The following is a 25,446-nucleotide window of genomic DNA, read 5'->3' as shown; positions in this document are numbered from 1 at the left end:
TGCCCCTTATTTTTATTCTTACAGCTAACCACACAAAAACAACAAGGGATTCTTATATTTCTAGTTGTAAAGGTCCATGGAAGCAAAAGGGGTATAGACCAAAAATTGTTGTAAATCCTCACCCATCCAAGTTCTGCCTGACATAAGGGCAGTTAGGAGGTCACAGCTGTTTTTTCTTCAGCCTGACTTAAATCCTGAGTATAATGATAAGGGGTTCCCTGCCAGGTATGAGATGGTCTAGTTCTGGGAAGGGCCCCTGTTGGGAGAGGGGGGTACAGAGGACTTGATGGGGGAGTCAATGGTGAAGCCAGAGGATCTGGAGAAGGGGATGAGGAGGGTGGGAAGTGAGCAGGGAAAGGTGGAGAGGGTGCAGGGGTATGGGTTTCCTGGAAAGGTGGAGAGGTTGCGGGGGTATGGGTTTCCTATTGACATAGGGGCATGGCTCCTCAGGGTCTTCTTGGAACACAGGAGGAGGAGGTTTGCACTTTCTCCTCAGGGAGGCCTGTGCTTATCTGCTTGGGAGAGTTTTGCTGTTTTTTCCTTGGAGAGTGAGGTGGCTAGCAGAGCAGCCTCTGTTTTAACAGAGTAATTTGGTCCCAAAAGTCAACTTTTCAATTTCTCTGGAGTGTCAGTAAGCAAATCAATCCAAATATCAATGTAGGGGATCTGATCAGAGTGGCCTGTTGTTCCATACACCTTTCTCTGGACTGTGTAGGCCACAGAGAGATGTGCAGTCCCCTCTGGGGCCATTCAACCCCAAATGTGGGGCCATTGCAACTCACATAAAGTGTGGAGAGTATCATAGGAAACTTGAATTCCATAATCCACTGCTGCCTTCTTACACAGATGAAAATTCTTAAGAATACATGTTAGCTGGGTCTGAGAGTCTGATGGTGAGGGCTGACCCATTATAACAAACCACACAAAGACAAAGACCCAACAGAGATCCACAAAACACACATTTAATTACGCACTCATACACCTAAGCCTGATGGTGATTTGAAGTTCCAAGTGACGTCTCAACTTGGAACCAGGCTACTGGCTTAATGCTATGTCTGGTGGCCCACCAACTTCTACTAGATCCAGATTTTCAGAACAGAACAGGACTCAAGCAAAAACAGATCTCGTTGAGCACTCTGGCATACAGAACCTTCAGAGCTCTGAGAGCAAAACCAGAACTCCCCGAAAACAAAACCCATGAAGAGAAACAGAACTTTCAGAATTCTCTTAGAGCAAATCCAGAACTCTAAGGTAACAGAACCTTATGGCAAAACCAGACTAAACTCTAGAGCAAAATAGATTATCAAAACAGATGGTTCCAATACTTATCAAAATTTGTCCAGGATCTCAAATACCAGAACCAGGGGTGGGCTTTGGAAAAGGCACCACTCGCTTCCTCAAATTTCTGACACAATCCTTCATAAGGGTTCAAAACTCCTTCATGAATTCTGGACCAGCTGTATACTATGAGCCCAGAGATCTTTCCCCTACTGAAGCACACACACACATACGTTCTCTCATAGCAGCCCTCTCCAAAGTCCTTACCTCCCAGTCCTGGGGGTGGGGGTGGGGGGGTCGCTCCAACTGAAGTGCTATACTTCATAAAGTGAGTCCAGACACCCAGAAATTCAAAATTAATGGAACCAAAATTTATTTATTACTGGTCAGGGCAAATTTTCCTAATGAAAGCTACACTGAACTGAAGTTATTATGCAATTTTATAGGGTGCAAGATACAAAACAATGTTCATTATGAGACATGACCTTGATGGAACAAGCAACTCTTTATTGTCTAGAAGCTATATTGGTCAGTGGCGTGGGCTACAGGACCTTCCATTGTATATCTTATCCTAATCTGGCTGCACTAAGGGAGTCACTTTCTCACAGATCCTGACTTTTATGTTGTTTTGGTTCTGACCTGACTGACCTTCACAGGAAAGCTCAGTTCTGATTTCTATTTTCCCCAGGGAAAAACAGGTTTTCTGGTAAATGACTGAGTTTACCTCACTTCATTAGGTTCTCTGATTCCAGAGTTAATGTTCTAGCAGGAAACCATCAGTCCTACTAGAAAGATAAAAAAAGATGGTCAATTCCCAGAACTTACATATACAAAGCAAAATTCCATGGCATCAAAATTTGGGGTACAAACAACTATTCCTTAGGCTTAAAGCAAAGAATAGAAAACAGATCCAGATGGGGCATTTGAGCACTGCTGTTGGCAGTTATTTTATGCCTGGATAGAAGGTTCTTAAATTGTGGGCCTTCTACTGACATTTGAAATTCTCTTTTCACTACTGCAACTTTCCCTCTCCTGAAATCTCCTTTCTGTTATTTTTGTTGTCATTCAATTGTTTCAGTCCTATCCAGTTCTTTGTGATTCCATGTAGGGTTTTCTTGGCAAAAATACTGTAGTGCTTTACCTTTTCTTTCTCCAGCTTATTTTAAAGATGAGGAAATTGAGACATACAGGGTTAAATGACTTGCTTGATCAGCTAGTAAGTATCTGAGGCTGGACTTAAAAATGGGTATTCTAGACTCCAGGCCTGGCACTCCATCCACTAAACTACCTAGCCTTCTATTTCTGTTATTAAAAGTTCTATCCCTCTCTCCCTCCCTTCCTTCTTCCCTCCTTCCCTTCCCTCCCTTCCCACCCTTTCCCTTCCCTTCCTTCCCTCCCTCCCTCCCTTCCTCCCTCCCTCCTTCCCTCTTTCTCTCTCCCTCCCTCTCTCCCTCCCTCACTTCCTTCCTCCCTCCTTCCCCTCCTTCCTTCCTTCCTTCCTTCCTTCCTTCCTTCCTTCCTTCCTTCCTTCCTTCCTTCCTTCCTTCCTTCCTTCCTTCCTTCCTTCCTTCCTTCCCTCCTTCCTTCCCCTTCTTCCTTCCTTCCTTCCTTCCTTCCTTCCTTCCTTCCTTCCTTCCTTCCTTCCTTCCTTCCTTTTCTGGAATTTTGCTTCATGATCTCTGGGTTATTCATTATATCTTTCTAGCACCATCTGCTGCCATAGATAGGTGAAGGTCACCAGGACCATTAGTGTATTGTATGCTACTGTCCTCTGTCTTGAAAGAGAAAACCTCCTAAAAACCTCAGAGAACTTATGCGTGATGTTCTCTCTGGAGTAAGTAAATTCCTTGTCATTGAATTAGCTTAACTTTTCTACAAATTTTTTTGCATTTATTTTTTCCCTAATTACACATAAACAACAATTTTAAATATTTATTAAGAATTTTTTTTGTTTCAAATTTTTTTCTCTCTTTCTCCCCTATACTGTCCATGAGAAGGAAAACAATTTGATAAAATTATACATGGGCTGTCATACAAAACATTCCCATAATTAGTTATGTTGTAAAAGAAAGTACAGATCTCCTCTCTGAAATACAGGGTTAGTATACTGGTAAAGAGAGAGAGAGAGAAAGAGTGGAGACCTCCCCTCTCAAATTGGGGTTCAGGGGGAGACAGCTGCTATTTAACTTGGCCAAGGGAGAGGAGGGGGAGTGAGTAGTTCCCCCCTTCAGCCTCCCCTCAACTATGGCTCATCAACCCCAAACTGCCTCTTGACTTCCCTCTACTACTAATGTATAGAGGTTCCCTCCTCTATAAGAGAAAGTTACCCTCCCCCCCTCAAGCTTGAACTGGTTTCCACTTACACTAGTCAGTTGGGGAAAAGGATAAACTTTATTCTAACAGATCAATTTGGGAATAACACAGGAAAATGGCTGCAGGAAGGTTTTTTGTGAAGAAAAAGTGAAAACAGATAACCCTATTCTAGTTACCCTTACCTCCCTCCTCAAGTTGGGGGACCCAGGCCTTGGCAGCCTTGGACTCCTGATAGATTCAGGCTTGGATGGCCCTGGTCTTGGTCCACTGGCACTGTCCAGAACCAGGGCACCAGGAGCTGTGAGGTGATCTTGTCAGATGCTTGGTGTTTCCTCAAACTGGACACTTCAGTTGGCAATTGGTGGGGGGAAGGGAGTCCAATCACCAGAAAAAAGATATAAGTCTTTCCTCAGGAGCAAAGTCTTGACCAGCCCTTTCCTTAGGCTGTCTCAGGATTGAGAGTGAGCTAACTACCTCTCTCTGACAGAAAACTCTTGCTCCCCCAAGATTACAGAACATCTCCTGGGGCCCCTCTCCCTCTGTGGCTAAGGCTCCAGAAATTTCTCAGACTGTAACTCCAGTTCTAGGATTTGAAACCTCTATCACACTTCCCAAGAATAATAAAGTTAAAAAAAAAGATCTACTTCCATCTGCATTGAGAACCTATCAGTACTTTCTCTGGAAGTGAATAACATTCCTTGCCATAAGTCCTTTAGAATTATCTTGGATCATTGCATTGATCAAAATATCTGTCATTCATAGTTGATTATATTACTATATTGCTGCTATTTTATACAAAGTTCTGCACATTTTACTTGGCTTCAGTTCGTGCAGTTTTCCCCATTTTTTTTTCAAAACTATTCTGCTCATCATGTCTTAGAACACAATAGTATTCCATCACAGTCATATACTACATTTTGTTTAGCTATTCCTCAATTGGTGAGCATCTTCTCAATTTCCAATTTGCTCAATGTTAAGTGGCTATTATATATCTAGTATGCTTACTGAACTTCTGTTAGCAGGGCAGCACACATCCTCCATAACAAGTAAACTGAAGCCAAGTAAAATGCTAGCTGTGTGGCCCTGGTGTAAATCTTGAAATCTCTCAGACTTGTGAATGTTAAAAATTTCCCCATCAGGGAATTCTTAATTGGAACAAATTCCCTACTGAGAAACATTCCCCATTTTGATGTGAGAACTCGCCAGGATCAGAAATGGGAGGACCTCTACTCCAACCGTACTTAAGACTGCTTTAGGGGAGAAAACTCCTTGCTAAACAATGAAGGTACTTGGACCCATGCTTATAATAAGGCAAGGAGTTCTTTGAGCCAGGCCTGTTTTTGGAATTGATACAATGGGATGCTAGGTACCTAAAAGGGTCGGGTAAGTTTTCTCTTGATGAGATTAGTTGACTCAGCTCTGTTTTCTCTCGTTCATACTTACTGAGGAGATTGGTCGACTTTGGAGGAATTTAGATGGGCAGTCCTTTGGAAAGCATCTACAGTGATTGGTAGATGTAGGGACTTAGGGGAGGTGACATGGGAGAAACAACCCTATATAAGAAAAAGCAGAATCTCTTGAGTATAGATATATCCTTTTGGAGAAGGAATTCCTTTTGGAGGATCTCTGATGAGCACCGCTTGGGAAGAATATCTTGAGAGAGGCTCTGGAGAAGGGAAGCTCTTGGAGGACAATCTCTAAGGAGGTCTCGCTGGAGCTCCTCTAAGGGAACTCTGTCCCTCTGGAGGCTCTGGAGAGAGGCCCTTTGGAACAGTCTCTGGCTGGAAGGCTCTCTGGTGAAGTCAGCTGAGATGGAGCTGGCCTGGTGTCACTAGAATCCTTGTTTAGGCAGACCTTGTGGTGATTGTTAAAAGACTGACTGACTGATTTTCTCTCTTAAGACTCAGGTCTAGGCCATATTGGCTTGAGGCCCTTCATAATTATTCCTTTCCTACTCTTTCTCTAATTCCTCATTATATTATTAATTAAAAATCTCTATAAAACCCAGTTGACTTGGGTATTTGAATAATTGTGAATATTTCCCTGGCAACCACCTTATATATTTGATTTAAAAACTAAGACACTGTAGTGAAACATATTTTCTGTGGTAAAATTTACTCACCCTCTCTTATATCTATCACAATTTATATCTTCCACCATTTTAACTCACTTCAGTTTAAGACCTCAACCATTTTAAATCTCACACTGGGCAAGTCACTTAACCCCCCATTGCTTCATTCTTACCTCTCTTCTGCTTTGGAACCAATACATGGCATTGATTCCAAGATGAAAGGTAAGGCTTTTAAGAAAGAAGTGTTTTGGAAATGTTAAAGATTGAAATGAGCTGAGGCGAACAAGGGAAAAAGAAAAACAAAAAGGTTTTTCTTGTTACTTTGGATGGGCTCCTTTTTTTGGTCAGAGACAATACACTATGGGAAAAATATGAAGGTGGAAAAGATTTTCCTCCTTTAATTTATGATCAGCTCAAAGATCTACACATATTAGATTACTGTTTAAAGAAACATTATGACTTAGCCCTCCTGTAAGGATGATAATCAGGATGATTGAAACTCATCAAATTGTAGCAGGTAATACAACTCTTCACAGTTAATCAAATGTGTATTTCTCCAACCATTAATCAAAGACTTAAAGACTCTTGAATAGTATACTTGGACTTAAATCCTGAGATAGGAGTAAGTGGTTTGCCCAGGGTCACATAGCTATTAAATGTCTGAGGGCAGATTTGACCTCAGGTCTTTTTGCCTCTAGAATTGGTTTTCTCACTGTTGAGTTGAATCATCTATATTAGTTTTCTTTTTACTTTTTGTTGTGTTATTTCATTTTGTATTTCATATTTTCACAGATTAAATGTAGATACAATTTCAATATTGTTTTCTGACATTTTTCAATTTATTTTCTCTCCCTCCCTTCTACTCCTCCCTGCTCCTTGAGAAGTTAGGTAATATGATATAATTTGTATATGTGCTATCATGCAGAACATATTACTATGATTCTCATTTTTATAAAAGAAAACCTATATTACTTATATTATAGAAAAATTCATGAAAGGAAATTAAGTAGAGAATGGTATTCTTGTATTTGCTTCAGATTCCATCAATTCTTTCTGTGGCATAGATAGCCTTTTTCATCATTAGTTCCTTGGAGTTGCTTTGGATCCTTACATTGGTGATAATAGATGTTATTCAGAGTTGATCATTGTACATTACTGCTGTTATTGTGTACAATATTGTCCCAACTCTGCTCATTTCACTTTGCATCAGTCTTTCCAGCTATTTTTTAATGATCATTCTGTTCGTCATTTCTTATGGAACAATAAAATTTCATTACAAATCATACACCACAACTTTTTAAGCCATTCCCCAATTGATGGACCTTCCATCAGTTTCCAGTTCTTTGCTACCACAGAAATAATTGCTATTGATATTTTTGTAAAGGTAGGTCCTTTTTCTATGCTTTTTCTAGGTTTCTGAGTGACAGATTTATCTGATCCTTAAAAAAAATAAATAAACAAATACACCTTGTAAAACAAAGTCACAAGCAAAAACCTTTTGGTTTTCCTTTTTCCCTTCTTAGCCTCAGCTCATTTCAATCTTTAACCTTTCCAAAAAACTTCTTCTTTCTTAAAAGCCTTAGCTTTCATCTTGGAATCAATGTTCATCTTGGAATCAAATTGGTTTGAAGGCAGAAGAGTGATAAGAATTAAGCAATGGGGGGTTAAGTGACTTTCCCAGAGCCACACAACTAGGAAGTGTGTAAGGCCAAATTTGAACCTAAGATCTTCTGTCTCTGTGCCTGGCTCTCAATCCACTGAGCCACCCAGCTGCCCCTTTCAAAACACTGTTTTAAGGTCTGGCCCATACTTTTAGAGTCCTGCTGTATTGCTTGGACTTATTTGCATCTTGAGTATATCTTTTTAAATCTGTATTTTTAGATGTCTAAGTCTATATTCTAAGATCAGGCTCCAATGTTCTAAGTTCTAACGGTTCTTTTAACTCTGATATTTTCTGTTCTATATTCTAAGGTCCCTCCAGCTCTCATATTATGATTATACTTCCTCTGAATTATGAGCCTGTCCAGTGGAAATGTTAGAGCAACCAAGTCCAACCTCTCCTCTTTGTGAGTATAGCCCTTAGCCCTGTTGATGAAGGCCATACTGACATTTGTCGCTTTTCCTGACACTAAACTTGCCCATGATGAAGTTGGGAAGGAAGAAAAGCTTTACTTAATTCATATTAGGATTTGCTAAGATTAGGAAAATTTGTTTCTGGTACGTAGACCAGTGTAATTCTTTGGAGTCTTTTCTCTAGCTCTCTCTCTTTCTCTCTCTCTCTCTCTCTCTCTCTCTCTCTCTCTCTCTCTCTCTCTCTCTCTCTCTCTCTCTCTCATGTGTGCTGATGAATTAAAAGACAGAGATGAGTTTATATTATTTTGTGTTTGATATTATAAAGGTTGGATATAATTAATGATGTATGTGTGTTTGGGTTCCAGGGGTTCATACTGATACATTAGAAAAAAACTTGAATTTAATGCTAAAATGTAACTAACAACTTTTGGGATCTGTTGATAATTTATTGTGTGATTTGAGCAAGACTCTTGCCCTCTCTGAACTATACTTTCATCAGTTATAAAATGATAATATTGTTCAAAAATCCTCTAAAGGAGTCTCTTAGGGTTCCTTCTCTAAGCTTATATTCTATATGAATTATAAGGCTATGAGTTTTAAAGTTTTCTTGCAGCTACAGCATTTCTAAAAAAAATCTTGACAAATAGTCTTCCAGTTCTTCCCTGGCCACTGCCTTGACAAGGAGCCCATTATGTTGTTAAACACCTCTAATTGACTAAAAATTGTTGCTCTTCTGTACATAATATAATCAATGAAAAGCAGTGGAAAAAGCATTTTTCTGGGCGTCTGGAGATTGGAGTGTGTGCCCAGGTTCTGTCATTAACTTTATATATGGTTTGGGCAACTTATTTTACTGCAAAGGTTTAGAGTATACTTTCTCTCAGTTCTTTTCCAGACCTAATGTTCAATAATTCGTTGTCTCTCTATAATATAACATTTGGTATCATCAAAGATTGTATTCTTAAATATCTAAGATAAACTCACAGAGAGTGTTTGAGTTTAATATAAAAATTAATTTTATAATATGCATGAATACATCAAGGTTCCTCTCTTTGGATCATAGATTGGGAGATAGGATTTTAAAATTTATATAGCCTTTTTAATCTACTCATAAAGAAACTGAAGATGAGAGTTTAAATTACTTGCTACTTTCACACATGTAAGTGAGAGACAGAATTTAAACCTAGAACCTCTGACTTTAAGTTCAGCACTCTTTCTGTTATACCATCCTACTTTCCCTTCCATTTCAAGGTGTCTCAGCAATAGGAAGTTGCATGATGGAAAATATATAAATATAAATAATTTCAGTACTAACAAAGTTCAGTAATATATATTTTTAAAGTCTCAGTTACAATTTATTCTCAGTCCTCTAGAATTCAGACAAAGAGGAATATGTAAACATTTATATGCAGAATCTAAAATAAGTAACTTTGATTCTATTTTCTATTTCTTTAGATAGAGTTTTTAAGACATATTATGGTACAGTTAAATAAATCATTGTATCACAGTAGAATAGTTCAACAGGTTAAAATATTGGTTAAAATTAAAAAAAAATTGTGAGGAAAAATACAAAATTCTTCACTTGGGTACAAATAATTAACTCATCCAGTATTAGAAGGGAAAGACATAGCTAGACAACTGATTAAAAAAAGACCTTCTGAATTTAGGAGACTGAAAAATCATCATGATTTTGACATGACAATAAAAAAAGAGAACAATGCCATATAAAGATAAATTAACAGATAAATGGTTTCTATAATGGGATAGGCAGGTGATGCAGCGGATAGAATACTTGACTTGGAGAAAAGAAGACTTATCTTTCTAAGTTCAAATCTGGCATCAGAAACTTTCTAGATATGTGACCCTCAGCAAATCAATTATCCCTATTTGCCTCAGTTCTTCATCTGTAAAATGAATTAGAGAGGGAAAAGGCAAAGCATTCTAGAATATTTGCAAAAAAAAAAAAAAACACCCCCCCCAAAATGGGATTGGGAAGAATTAAACAACTTCAATAAATTAACAACAGTGTCCAACATGAAGGAAGTGATCATTATGCTATTCTCCATTGTGATCAGATCACATATGGAATGTTGTGTTAAATTCTGGTTGTCATAGTTTATGGAAGACATTGACAAATTATAACATGTTTAGATGAGATTAACTCTAGAGTCCATGAACTTAATTTTTTTTTAACCTTTACCTTCCATCTTGGAGTCAATACTTTGTATTGGCTCCAAGGAAGAAGAGTGGTAAGGGCTAGGCAATGAGGGTTAAGTGACTTGCCCAGAGTCACACAGCTGGGAAGTGTCTGAGGTAAAATTTGAACCCAGGACCTCCCTTCTCTAGGCCTGGCTCTCAATCCACTGAGCCACCTAGCTGCCCCTGAGTCCATGAACTTTTAAAAAAATTAAAAACTATATTTTAGTATAACTAAAATCCTTTAAATTCTTTGTATTTTATTTCATGTATTTTAAAGTATTATTTTGAGGAGCTTATAGGCTTTTTTAAGACAACCAAGAGGTTCATGACATAAACATAGTCAAGAATGTTTGGATTAGATGATTACTAAAGTCCATTCCAGCGCTAAATCTTTAGGTGAAATAGGGATTAAACTTGCTCTTCTTGGCCCCATATAGAAGAAATTCAGTGGAAAGCCCATACAAATTAGAGTCATTCAACATGAAATGAGTTGCTTTGGGAGGTTTTAAGTTTCCATTCATTGGCAGTTTTTAAATAAAGGCTGGAATATCACTTGTCTGTGATGTTGTAGAAAGGATGACTATTTTCAGTAGGGGTTTGATTAGGTCATTCCCAAGTCTATTGTCACTATGAGCTTCTTTGAGTAATTTTACATTTGTTAACCATATATTCCTGAAGAGGAATGAATAAAACTGTAATGTTTTAAGAGGAGCATTGAATGTACTCAACCAGTAGGTCTGTATGAAAATTCTGCTCAAAATCACTAATAATTCAAAAAACCAATTCTGAGGTTTCACATCCACTCAACAAACTGGTAATGTTGAAAAATGATGTGAGTAGTCAGTTTGGGATGCTATTTAGGGGTTGTGATGGGGTACTGCATACTGAGAAAAAAGGCACAGTAATACAAGATTGTAGAGTTGTGAATTTGTCTGATTTTTCTGGAAAGTAAACTGGAATTATGTGAAGAAAGTTACTAAAATATTTGTCATTTGACTACAAGATTCAATTATGAAGCATATATCTTAAGCAGGTAAAATATAGAAATAAAAGTGCTATATATATATTATATATATATATATATATATTATATATATATATATATATCCCAAGCATCATAGCAACACTTTTTCATGGTAATAAAGAGCTCGATATAAAATATAAGCTCATTGACCAGGGAATGACTAAACAACTTAGAGTAGATGAATGTAATCACTATTTTGCTGATGTAATTGCTATTTTTTACTCCTTTAATCTGAGGTTAAACACTTATATTAAGCACTTCCTTAAAAACATGAGAAGATTGATTTAATATTAAGTTATTCTTAAAAGCTACACCTATTTATTTTTCTCTTGTTTCTGTTGCCTAGGGATTTTTACAAATAAATTAATTTGATCATTTCTATATTTCTAAAGGATAAATTTATCCACTTCTTTTTTGATGAACTGTGAGTTATTTTCCACATATGGTCTCTAAGTTTGGGCTCCCTTTTCTCATAGATCTTGTGTATGATTGTGGGAAGGTATGTCTCCAAACCTTTTTGGAGAAGAGGGGCAGAAAATGTTTTCTACTATCTGTACTTTATCAAATTAGTAAATAACTCTTTCTAAAAGCTAATTAATTCTGACTTGTTGAACACACTGGATGAAGGCTGGTGAATGATAGTACTAGAAACACTAACCTTCAGGCTTACCTCTAGGGACCATGAGAAAAGTAGCATTGCCTTTGGGGACTCAGCCCACCAATGGGAGTGGGTCTTGGGGAAGTAACCTTAATAATGTGATAAATGAACCTAAATAGATACTTATTTTCATCCACATTAGAATTTAAGTTTCTTAAGAACAGATATTGTTTTATTCTTTGTGTTTATATTGTTAACACCTAGAACAGTAATTGGCACGTTTTACTTGCTTGTTATATACTTGCTGATTGACTAATAATATATTCTATATTTCTTTTTGCACATAAAATGAATCAACACATGAAGTGAGTTGTAAATCTTAAATATAAAATGTTCACCTAGAATGTGACTAGACATGGAACCAATAGGTAGAGACACCAGGGAGAAAATATATAGAGTTGTGGAATGTGATGCTAAAGGAAGGGCAAATGGAATGGAGTGGCTGGTAGAATTTTACACCTCCACAGGTGAAGTAGAACTTCTGAGAGACAAGTATCAAGAAGCTGACAAAATTATTCTACCTTTTTTGTCATTGATCCTATGAATTTTAGTTTTTGTGACTTCCCAGAATACTGGGGAATTAGAAGGATTTAAAGGGAATAATGTTATTATACACTGAGTGACATTTTTTAGAACCCTTACCTACTATGTTAATAACAACTCTAAGACAGAAGGGCAAGGGCTAGGCCAATAGGGTTAGGTGACTTGCCCAGGGTGACACAATTAGAAAGGGTCTGAGACCAGATTTGAAACTAGATCCTACTGTCTCCAGGTCTGGTGTTCTATCCATAATGTCCCTTAGCTACTCTGCCATGGATTTGCTTAATTTGAAAAAAAAAATATTTTTATTGTCATGTAAAACAAACTTGAATATTGGTCATTGTTGTAAGAGTATACATATATATCACCAGGAACTCAAAATAAAATCAGAAACACACTGATGTGAAAAATGACTCCAACAGTTCTTTCTCTAGAAGTAGATAGTACTGCCCATCATAAGTTTTCAGGATTGTCCCAGATCATTTCATTGCTGAGGGTAGCTAAGTTATTGTTGTTTTTTTTTTTAATCAGACTTTCAGATAGTCCAATAATTCTTAAATTGTCTCTCCTAGATCTATTCTTTGGGTCAATTGTTTTTTCAATGAGATAATTCATGTTTTCTTCTAGTTTTTTTTTTTCTTTTGATTTTGTTTTATTACTCCTTGATGTTGCATGAAGTGATTAGCTGCTAGGTGCCAAATTCTAACTTTTATAGAATGATTTTCTTCCATGAGGTTTTGAGCCTCCTTTTTCATTTGGCCCATTTCTTATTACATTGCTTTCATTTCTCTTCTTAATTTTTCTTCTGGCTTTCTTAATAGATTTTTAAAAATATTTCTGAGCTCTTTTAAAATCTGAGACCAATACATATTTTTCTCTGAAGCTTTGCCTATGTTTGCTTTGTTTTCACTGTGACCTTCTGTCTCTGTCTTGCTGTTTGTCTCCATATTCAATGGTTTATATTTCCTCCTTTCCCCAGACTTTTTCCTGACTTTCACTTTTATTTTAAAAGTGAGGGCTCTGTTCTCTGGGTATAGAGTGCACTTTCCTAAACTTCAGTTCTTCCTAGATGCTTCTGTAGCCTTTTTTCTAGATATCTGTAAGTTTCAGCTCTTCCAAGGTGGTATGATGCCATGTGGACTGGGAGCTCCAAAATCCTGCTTATTCAGTTACTTCCTGAGACAGCTGTTGACTTGCAAAGATCAGAGTACTATGAGCTACTCTATACTGGGGCTCAAAGTCTATCCTCATGATTGGGCAAGGGCTTTTGGTCTCATTCTGTGCTTGATCAGATCATGCACACCATGGACTCCCCTGCCCTGGGACTCTGCCTTAAGCTTTGGTAAGGGATAGCTACTAGGTCTGGGCTCCCATAGGCCAGCGCCAGGGGGTTGTCTATGCTGGGGATGAGGGGATGCTAGCTCTGGTTTTACACCAACCCAGAGTGCCAGACAGACTGTCTTGAGCTGGGATTCAATTCTAAGCTTTGTCTGAGGATCCTGCCCTACTCTGGACTTACATAAATCAGGCACAAAGTCTGCCTCTCACTGGGATTCTGAACCTTCCTGCAAGTTTACTTAGAACTTTACAAGGTGTGCATTGGCTTGGGAAGGATCTCAGAGTTTGGATGTTGGCTTGAGCCCAGGTTCAGAAATTGGAACAGCACATGTAGGGTAGTGGGGCTTGCTATTGGCATGTGCCTTCCTGATGGCTGTGTTGCCCTCTTACATCAGTGGACCAAAAGTTTTCTGTCTATGTTTCAAGTAGTTCTCTGCATGGAAGTTGCTTCACTCCTCTTTATTGGTTCTTTCACTTCAGTATTTGTTTTGTGGCATTATTTTAAGGTTGTTTGGAGGGAATTGTTAGTTTGATTTGAGCTTTCCCTGCTTCTGCTCTACCATCTTGGTTCCCATGGATTTTCTAAATTTGGGATTATATAAGGTTTCACAAAAGTTTTAATAATTTATAACTGCACTAAGGCTTTTGAAATGCAATATATTATAACTGTACTGGGTGAGCAAAGCCCTGGTTCACCAGGGGTCGATGACCCGATGGCTACCCTCAAAAGGTTTAGCCGGCCTGTTGAAGGCGTTACTCGGGGTGTGGCCGCTGCCACATGTTATCAGCTACTGGGAGCCACAAGTGAGAGCTGGGTGTCAGGTGGGGGTCAGAGGCTGGAAAGCTGCCCTAGGAGGGCACAACAAGCCCTCCATACCAGAGATACTACCCCTCCCTGAGCACCCCATACACCCCAAGACAGACAAGCTGTCTGCGAAGGGACCACTCACTGGAAGCTCAATGGAGAAATGGAACCAGTTCAGAGACTCAGTGAAGGAAACATCAAAAGCAGTCCTAGGCCCCAAACAATGCAACCACCAGGACTGGTTCGATGAGAACAACACTGCTATTGAAGACCTATTGAGCAAAAAGAACAAAGCCTTTATGGAGTGGCAAAATAACCCAAACTCTGTTCCTAAAAAGGACAGATTCAAGTCTTTCCAAGCCATGGTGCAGCGTGAGATCAGGAAGATGCAAAAAAAGGCAAAAGAAACCCAGCATTTTGCTGATACAAAAAACTACAAACAATTTTTCAGTGCCCTCAAGACTGTCTATGGGCCATTAAAACCCACCACCACTCCCTTGCTATCCTCTGAAGGAGACACTCTCATAAAAGATAAAAAAGGCATCAGCAACAGGTGGAAAGAATACTTCAGTCAGCTTCTCAACCGACCCTCTTCAGTCGACCAAAGCGCCCTTCACTAGATCCCCCAAAACCGCACCATTGAACAACTTGACATCCCTCCTTCAATAGAGGAAGTCCAAAAAGCTACTCAACAAATGAGTGCAGGCAAGGCACCCAGTAAAGACGGGATCCCAACCGAGGTGTACAAGACCTTAAATGGAAAGGTGCTCCAGGCATTCCACATAGTGCTGACCAGCATATGGGAAGAGGAAGACATGCCCCCAGAACTCAGAGATGCCTCCATCGTAGCCCTATACAAGAACAAAGGCTCCCGAGCAACCTGTGACAACTACAGAGGCATCTCACTACTCTCCACTGCTGGAAAGATCCTCGCCCGTGTTATACTCAACAGACTCCTGTCATCTGTTTCAGAGCAGAACCTGCCTGAATCACAATGTGGCTTCCGACCAGATCGCAGCACCATCGACATGGTCTTCACGGTGAGGCAAATGCAGGAAAAATGCCTTGAGCAGAACCTAAGTCTCTACGTTGTCTTCATAGACCTAACAAAGGCTTTCGACACAGTGAACAGGGATGCATTGTGGGTGATTCTTAGCAAACTCGGTTGCCCAGCAAAATTCTTCAAACTGATCCAGCTCTTTCATGTCGACATGACAGGGGAAGTCCTATCTGGTGGAGAGACTTCTGATCGCTTCAACATCTCCAATGACATGAAACAAGGCTGTGTCCTTGCTCCGGTACTGTTCAATCTATTTTTCACCAAAGTATTACAACATGCTGTGATGGATCTAGACCTGGGCGTCTACATCAAATACCGACTGGATGGCTCACTATTCAACCTTCACCATCTGACTGCAAAAAAAAAAGACAACAGAGAGACTCATCCTGGAAGCTCTCTTTGCAGATGACTGTGCTCTCATGGCCCACCAAGAAAATCATCTCCAAACCATTGTGGACAGGTTCTCCACTGCAATAAAACTGTTTAGCCTGACTATCAGCCTTAGCAAAACAGAGGTGCTGTTCCAACCTGCACCAAAGAGGCCAACGAACCAGCCGTGCATTACAATCGATGGCATGCAGCTTTCTAATGTCAACACTTTCAAGTACCTGGACAGCATCATCGACAATGACGGGTCCCCAGACCAAGAAATTAATGCCAGGATCTAAAAGGCCAGCCAGGTACTCAGGCGGCTGCGCTCCAAAGTCCTCCAACACAGCAGTGTAAGCACTGCAATGAAGCTCAAAGTGTATAACGCAGTGGTCCTCAGCTCGCTCCTATTCAGTTGTGAGACATGGACACTGTACCAGAAACACATGAAACAGCTGGAGCAATTCCACCAAAGCTCCCTCCAGTCAATCATGAGGATCTGATGGCAGGACCGAATCACCAATCAGGAAGTCCTCGACAGAGCCAACTCCACCAGCATCGAAGTCATGGTCCTCAGAACCCAGCTACGATGGTCTGGACATGTCATCCTCATGGACCCACAGCGAATACCAAGACAGGTATTCTATGGTGAATTGTCAGCTGGACTCAGGAAACAAGGCCGACCAAAGAAAAGATTCAAGGATCAGCTAAAGTCAAACTTGAAGTGGGCTGGCATGACACCAAAGCAACTAGAACTCGCTGCCTCTGACAGAAGCAGCTGGCTTACCCACATTAACCATATCGCCACCACCTTTGAAGATGAGCGACGTCGATGTCTTGCCGCTGCACGTGAATGCCGACACCAGGCCACAAAGGCACCTCCCATAACAACTGGCGTCCCAGCCCCATGTGCCACAAACTTTGCACCACGCCCTTTGGACTCCAAAGCCACATGAGGGTACACCGTAGATGAAACTGCACAAAGTCTATAGTCATTCTTGGTCACTGAGAGACTACCACTACTACTATATTATAACTGTCCTCAATAGGATGATTATACTCCTTTGTATGAGGGTGCAAAAATGTTTTGCTACTTGATCCCTATTTTGTTATTTTCTTAATTTATCTATAGTGTCAGCTAACAAAAGCATGAAGGAGGCCAGCCTATAAATGACATAAATTATGAGCCTGTTTTGATCACAGTAAACATGGAACTAAATATGGTCTTCATTCAAATGAAGTAACTGAGGTCCAGAGTGATTGTCTTTTTGAAAGTCACAATGAATTACTGAAAAAAAAATACAGCCAAACTTAGAAAGCAAAGACTTCAAAAACCATATCAATGATCATGTTTCTACCTTCTGGTGCTATCATAGTATTATGCCCCAATTCTCTTCTTCTACTAGTCTTCAGTTTTTTAATTTATTGAGCACTTTAGGAAAGAGATTACTTTGGAATTGTTTCAGGATATCACTAGTAATATTTGCTCTTATTTGAATACATTTCTCACCCAAAAGAAATTTTCTCTGTCCCTTAAGGCAAGGAGCAGTCTAATTTCGAAGATGTCTCAAAGGACATTATATTATTATGGAGGGAATACCATGTCAACTGTGTTTATAGGGAAGGGGATGGTGAGTTCTTTTACTTGCCTTCCTATGTTTTTATCTTCAAAGATTTTCATCATCAAGATTTGTTACAGATACCACCACCACCATGGGGATTTCAACGTCTCTTGCCCTCCTTGTGCTAACAGCTAATAACTTGGCCATCATTGCCTCTGGTAAGCAGAATTCTCTTTGTGTAAATTAAATCAGCATAGACAAATAATAAAAAATAGGATTACAAAATGCTAAAATTGAGAGGGACCTTAGAGAATAAAATATAGAATATTAAGAGATTAAGGAGGGGCAGGTAGGTAGCTGAGTGCATTGAGAGTCAGTCCTAGAGACAGGAGGTCATGGATTCAAATCTGGCCTCAGACATTTCCTGGATAGTTGAATCCAGACAAGTTATTTAACCCCAGTTGCCTAGCACTTACCCCTCTTCTGACTTGGAATCAATACTTAGAATTTATTCCAAGTTGCATGGTAAATGTTGTTGTTGTTGCTTTTAAAAGAGACTTAGAGCAGCAGAATCTCAGAATAAATATGTACTTTGTTCCCATTATCACATACTAATATATACCTCGCAAATTTTCCTCTAACTATTGCTGTAAGGCTTCCAGAAAAGGAGCACCTGGTATTTCCCTAAGCAGCTCATTTCACTTTAGAAAAGTACTAATTGTTGAAATCTTCTTCCTAATTTTAAGCTTACAGGTGCTTCTTTTTAACTTCCAAATATAGCTATTGATTCTTCCCTCTGAAGCCAAGCAGTATACCTTCACTTCCCCTTTTTAGGTGTTGTCATTTAGTAATTTTTTAGCCATGTCTGCTTATTTTGGACCCTATTTTGGATTTTCTTAACAAAGATCCTGGAGTGGCTTGCCATTCCTTCTCCAGATCATTTTATAGATAAGGAAACTGAAGCAAAGAGTTTTAAGTGCCTTGTCCAATGTCACACAACTAGTAAGTATCTGAGGTCAGATTTAAATTTGTGAAGATGAGCCTTCTTGATTCCAAGCCCAGTGCTCTATCCATTGTGTGACCTAGCAGTCCTTCAAAGTGTTAGCCTTTTAATATTTGAAGGGTTCTATCATTTCTTCTGTGTATTTTATTCTCCGAGCTAGATGAACATCATTCCTTCATATGGCATAAATTTTAGGCCTTTCACTATCTTGAAAATGTGTTTTCAAACAGATACTCTTTAGCTCATCAATATTATTCTCTAAATATTCTCAGAACTTAACACAATTTCATTAAGGTGATCTGGCCAGGTAAGAGAAGAACAAAACTTTCATCTACCTCCCTAGTTTTGAACACTAAATGCAAATTCAGCCTAGGATTTCATAGGTGGCTTTTGTTTGTTTGGTTTTTTTTTTGACTATTCAAATACATTTTTGATTAATGTGGAATGTGTAGAACACAGAATCAGATTTGTTTAATTCAAAGATATATAAAGGTATAACTTTACATCTTGTATTTGTTGATGTGCACTTCTTGACTAAAACTTAAGACCTGCTACATTTATGCCAATTAAAATTCTTTGCAGAACCATCCAAGTGCTTTAGATGATCACTATTTTGGGGGATCTTGACTGTCCATCAGTGTATTAGCTATCTTTGTAAACTTTGTGTCATTTGATCCTAGGGCACTGCACTAAAGATCTCTTTCCAAAGTAGACACTGAAACATTAATGACTATTATTTGATTCTGTGAATTCAATTTAATCCATTTTGGACCCCTTTATCTGTGAACTATACTATCATGTAGTCTACATCTTTTCAGTTTTTCCAAATGAATAGTATAAAAAAGATTTGACTAATGCTTAACTAAACCATGGTAAAATCTTCATAAACTATATCTTCTATCTTTATTCCCCTGATCTATCATTCTATTTACCATATCAAAATTAGTAAATGAAGTTAATAATGACCAGATCTTTAGTTCATTTAGGCTCTTCTGTGATCATTCCTCCTATTCTGGATGCCCACTCTCTCTTTAATAGTATGTTTCTAGATTTTTTTTTTTTTACTGCAGGAATCAAAGTCAAACTCAGTCAATAATTAGCTGGTATGTGTTTGGAAAATCAAGATATTTGGTAATCTCCATACCTGCAGTATATCTATATCTTCTACAACATTTTCCCAAGATCATTTACTACCTTAGTCATAGTCATCATATTTTTTGTGTTCAGAGTGATTTTTATGTTTTTTTCATTCATGATCCTTAAGAATAGATCCTGTTATTTTTGTCTTTCTTGTGTAGCCCCATCAATTAATCACATTGTTTTCTAAGTGTTTTATAAATCTTTATTTCATTAACTCTCTACTTATTCTCTATGTGGACATTGGATGAGCAAGTTTTATTCTGTCCCTTATAATCTAAAGATCATTTTCCTTGTCAGAGTGACAAAATAAGAGTTAGGTTACTCTGTCTTTTTTGTCAGTTTTTATTCTCCTGTCTACCCTAAGCAGAGGTTGTATTAAGATACTTCTGTTATTCCCAAAGTTTTTTAAAAATATTGTTGACTTCCGGTCAAGATGGCAGCTTAGACAGAGCTAAAGTTCAGATCCCCGAAAACCCTTCCTTACCGATCTCAAACTGTACACTCCTAGGGGACCGAAATACAAAACAAACAACAGGATAGACCCCAGGAACCCTCCTCCTAGACCTGGATCAAAATGTACAGCCCCCCAAAAGCCAGAACCCTAGATCACTTGGATATAAAGGGTAGGCAGAAGGAAGGTCTCAGGACCCATCCCCTCCATCCCAGAGCTCTGAGTCCAAGGCAGCAGTGGGAACCTCAGAGCTGGCAAAAGGACCTCAGGGATGGCTATTCTTAAGGCCGCACCCTGAAAACAACCTGACCCAGTCGAAGGTGCACCCAATACAGACAGCAGGGGAACAGAGAGAAATGGGAGGGAACCTGTAGCCCCCTGGCTGGATCCTTCCATCTGAGTCTCACAGAAGGTCCCTGTGTCAGGACATACTCAGTCCAACCCAGTTGAAGTTAATCCAATCAGGAGCCCTCAGAGCTCTGGGAAGCCACGGCCCCTCCCCCCACAGAGTGCAGGGTCTTCTGGCCAGCAAAGGCACTGAAATACCTTGCGGACAGTGCCAAGCCAGGTTCAGAGCGTGGAAGTAAGGCAGTGAAGAAGCATCGGGAGGGAACTGAGCAGAGCAGAACACTGAAACACCAGTAAGTTCCTGGATTCCCTGGGAAGACTGAAAGGCTATGGAGAACGGACAATTTGCCTGGGGCTAAAGCCTCTGAACACCAGACAGATATAAGAAGAGCTAGTCCTCCCCACTCAGCTAGAGATGAAAAACAGCACAGAAGCACAAAAGCCTCAAAACACCAAGAAAAACAAGAAGAAGGGGGAAACTTTGGAGACATTTTATGGAGCAAAAATACAAAATACAGAAGAGATAGAAGAGGAAACAAAGCAAATGCCCAGAAACCTTCCAAAGAAAATGGAAACTCTCCACAAACTCTTGAAGAATTTGAATCAGAAATGATAAAAAAGATGGAAGCCTTCCAGCAGGAAAAGTGGGAAATAATGCAAAAGGAATTCACACAACTACAAAACCAGTTTGACCAAACTGAAAAGGAAAACCAGGCTTTAAAGGTCAAAATCAGGCAACTGGAAGACAATGATCTTGAAAAAAAGCAAGAATCAATAAAGCAAAGCCAAAGATCAAGAAATTAGAAGAGAACATAAAATATCTCACTGAGAAGGTGACACACTTGGAAAATAGAGGAAGAAGAGATAATTTGAGAATAATTGGACTACCAGCAAACCCAGAAATAAACACCAAACTTGACATTGTAATATAAGATATAATCAAAGAAAATTGCCCAGAGATTCTAGAACAAGGAGGCAATACAGTCACTGACAGAGCTCACAGAACACCCTCCACACTAAACCCCCAAAAGACAACTCCCAGGAATGTAATTGCCAAATTCCAAAGCTTTCAAACAAAAGAAAAAATCTTACAAGAAGCCAGAAAAAGACAATTTAGATATAAAGGAATGCCAATCAGGGTCACACAAGACCTTGCAAGTTCCATTCTGAATGATCATAAGGCATGGAACATGATTTTCAGAAAGGCAAGAGAACTGGGTCTTCAACCAAGAAGCAGCTATCCATCAAAACTGACTATATACTTCCAAGGGAAAGTATGGACATTCAACAAAATAAAAGATTTCCAAGTTTTTGCAAAGAAAAGACCAGAGTTCTGTGGAAAGTTCGATATCGAAAAAGAAAGAGCATGGAATACCTGAAAAGGTAAATATGAAGAAAAGGGAAAAGGAAAAAAATGTTATCTTTTCTTTTATTCAAACTCTCTTCTATAAGGACTACATTTATATCAATCTATACATATATAGTAATATGTGTAAAATGTAATGTGTAAATAGGGGGAAAAGAAAAACCAAATAGAATAATCTCACACAAAGATTCATATGGGAAGGGGAGGGGAAGAAAACTCCTATAAGAAGGAGAGAAAGAGAGTTTTTACTTAAACCTTACTCTCAGGGAAATCAACTCTGAGAGGGAAGAACATCCAGATCCATTGGGATTTTGAATTCTATCTTACACAACAAGGGTAGGGAGAAGGGAAAATGAAGGGGAGTAGGGGGGGAGGGAACACAAAAAGGGAGGAAAGGAGAGGGGGGATGGGGAGGGAACAAAAAGGGAGGAGCTAGAAAGGGTACCATATCAAGGGAGGGGACAAAGATGACTGATTTAAAGTAAATCACTATATTAAAAGGTTAGAGCTAAAGAAGAAAGGTTAGAATTAGGGAAGGATATCAAAATGCCAGGGAGTCCACAAGTGACAATCATTACTTTGAACGTGAATGGGATGAACTCACCCATAAAACATAGACGAATAGCAGAATGGATTAGAATCCAAAACCCTACCATATGCTGTCTTCAAGAAACACACATGAGGCGGGTTGATATTCACAAGGTTAGAATTAAAGGATGGAGTAAGATCTTCTGGGTCTCAACTGATAGAAAGAAGGCAGGAGTTACAATCATGATATTTGACAAAGCCAAAGCAAAAAGAGACATGATTAAAAGAGATAGGGAAGGTAATTATATTTTGTTAAAAGGGACTTTAGATAATGAGGAAATATCACTCATCAACATGTATGCACCAAATAATATAGCATCCAAATTTCTAATGGAGAAACTTGGAGAACTGAAGGAGGAAATAGATAGTAAAACCATATTAGTGGGAGATTTGAACCAACCATTATCAAATTTAGATAAATCAAGTAAAAAAAATAAATAAGAAAGAGGTAAAAGAAGTGAATGAAATCTTAGAAAAATTAGAGTTAATAGACATACGGCGAAAAATAAATAGGGACAAAAAGGAATACACATTCTTCTCAGGACCACATGGCACATTCACAAAGATTGACCATACACTAGGTCACAGAAGCATGGCAAACAAATGAAGAAAAGCAGAAATAATAAATGCAGCCTTTTCAGATCACAAGGCAATTAAAATAATGATCAGTAACAGTACGTGGAAAACCAAATCAAAAATTAATTAGAAATTAAACAATATGATACTCCAAAATCAATCAATTGGAAATGCAAATAAAAAAAACTTGAAAGCAAACAAATTAAAAACCCCCAAAAGAAAACCAGAGATCCTAATAATTAAGTGAGAAATTAATATAATAGAAAGTGATAGAACTATTGATTTAATAAATAATACTAGAAGCTGGTACTTTGAAAAAACTATCAAAATAGACAAAGTGCTGTTCAATCTAATTAAAAAAAGGAAAGAAGAAAAGCAAACTAAGAGCATCAAAGATGAAAAGGGGGACATCACCTCCAATGAAGAGGAAATTAAGGCAATAATTAAAAATTACTTTGCCCAATTATATGGCAATAAATACACCAATCTAGGTGATATGGATGAATATATACAAAAATACAAACTGCCTAGACTAATAGAAGAAGAAATAGAATTCTTAAATAATCCCATATCAGAAAATGAAATCCAACAGTCCATCAAAGAACTCCCTAAGCAAAAATCCCCAGGGCCTGATGGATTCACCAGTGAATTCTATGAAACATTAAGAGAACAGTTAATCCCAATACTATACAAACTATTTGACATAATAAGCAAAGAGGGAGTTCTACCAAACTCCTTTTATGACACAAACATGGTACTGATTCCAAACCCAGGCAGGTCAAAAATTGAGAAAGAAAATTATAGACCAATCTCCCTAATGAATATAGATGCAAAAATCTTAAATAGGATACTAGCAAAAAGACTCTAGCAAGTGATCAGAAGGGTCATCAACCATGATAAAGTAGGATTTATACCAGGGATGCAGGGCTGGTTTAATATTAGGAAAATCATCCACATAATCGACCATATCAACAAGCAAACCAACAAAAATCACATGATTATTTCAATAGACACAGAAAAAGCCTTTGATAAAATACAACATCCATTCCTATTAAAAAACACTAGAAAGCATAGGAATAGAAGGGTCGTTCCTAAAAATAATAAACAGTATATATCTAAAACCATCAGCTAATATCATCTGCAATGGAGATAAACTAAATCCATTCCCATTAAGATCAGGAGTGAAACAAGGATGCCCATTATCACCTCTATTATTTGACATTGTATTAGAAACACTAGCAGTAGTAATTAGAGAAGAAAAAGAAATTGAAGGCATCAAAATAGGCAAGGAGGAGACCAAGTTATCACTCTTTGCGGATGACATGATGGTCTACTTAAAGAATTCTAGAGATTCAACCAAATAGCTAACTGAATTAATTAACAACTTTAGCAAAGTTTCAGGATACAAAATAAACCTGCATAAGTCATCAGTATTTCTATACATCTCCAATACAGCACAGCAGCAAAAACTAGAAAGAGAAATCCCATTCAAAATCACCTTAGACAAAATAAAATATCTAAGACTCTTATCTCCCAAGACAAACACAGGAACTATATGAACACAAGTACAAAACACTCTCTACACAACTAAAACGAGGCCTGAGCAATTAGAAAAACATTAACTGCTCATGGGTAGGAAGAGCCAATATAGTAAAAATGGCCATCCTACCGAAACTTATTCATGTATTTAGTGCCATACCTATTGAACTTCCAAAAATTTTCTTTAATGATTTAGAAAAAAACATAACAAAGTTCATTTGGAAGAACAAATGATCAAGGATATCCAGGGAAATAATGAAAAAAAAATACAAAGGAAAGGGGGCCTTTCAGTTCCATATCTCAAACTATATTAAAAAGCAGCAGTCATCAAAACAATTTGGTACTGGCTAAGAGACAGAAATGAGGATCAGTGGAATAGACGTGGAGCAAGTGACCTCAGCAAGACAATATATGATAAACCCAAAGATCCCAGCTTTTTGGACAAAAATCCAGTATTTGATAAAAACTGCTGGGAAAATTGGAAGACAGTGTGGGAGAGACTAGGACTAGATCAACACCTCACACCCTACACCAAGATAAATTCAAAATGGTTGAATGACTTGAACATAAAGAAGGAAACTATAAGTAAATTAGGCAAACACAGAATAGTATACATGTCAGACCTTTGGGAAGGGAAAGACTTTAAAACCAAGCAAGACATAGAAAGAGTCATAAAATGTAAAATAAATAATTTAGACTACATCAAATTAAAAAGCTTTTGTACAAACAAAACCAATATAACTAAAATCAGAAGGGAAGCAACAAATTGGGAAACAATCTTTATAAAAACCTCTGACAAAAGTTTAATTACTCAAATTTACAAAGAGCTAAATCAATGGTACAAAAAATCAAGCCATTCTCCAATTGATAAATGGGCAAGGGACATGAACAGGCAGTTTTCAGATAAAGAAATCAAAACTATTAATAAGCACATGAAAAATGTTCTGCATCTCTTATAATCAGAGAGATGCAAATAAAAAAAAAACTCTGAGGTATCACCTCACACCTAACAGATTGGCTAACATGACAGCAGAGGAAAGCAGTGAATGCTAGAGGGGATGTGGCAAAATAGGGACATTACTTTATTGCTGGTGGAGTTGTGAATTGATCCAGCCATTCTGGAGGGCAATTTGGAACTATCCCCA

At 38.3% G+C, this 25,446-nt stretch overlaps 1 protein-coding gene across 13 annotated transcripts in view; it reads left to right on the top strand.

Annotated features, from left to right (window-relative positions):
- Positions 1-7,600: 7,600 nt before the first annotated feature.
- Positions 7,601-25,446, top strand: part of LOC103103493 (ovomucoid-like) — a 56,600-nt gene continuing 38,754 nt past the window's right edge. For 3 of the 13 annotated variants that reach the window (XM_056811618.1, XM_056811621.1, XM_016428555.2), the window contains exons 1-2: positions 7,608-7,728; positions 17,428-17,508. The gene's annotated coding sequence lies outside the window, so the exon portion shown is untranslated. The other 10 variants (XR_008915184.1, XM_016428559.2, XM_016428554.2 and 7 more) reach the window with 7 other exon arrangements.

The sequence above is a fragment of the Monodelphis domestica genome, chromosome 1, assembly GCF_027887165.1.
Source record: "Monodelphis domestica isolate mMonDom1 chromosome 1, mMonDom1.pri, whole genome shotgun sequence".
Taxonomy (NCBI): Eukaryota; Metazoa; Chordata; class Mammalia; order Didelphimorphia; family Didelphidae; genus Monodelphis; species Monodelphis domestica.
Note: the sequence above shows the minus strand (reverse complement) of the source record. Positions and strands in the feature narration are given on the sequence as shown.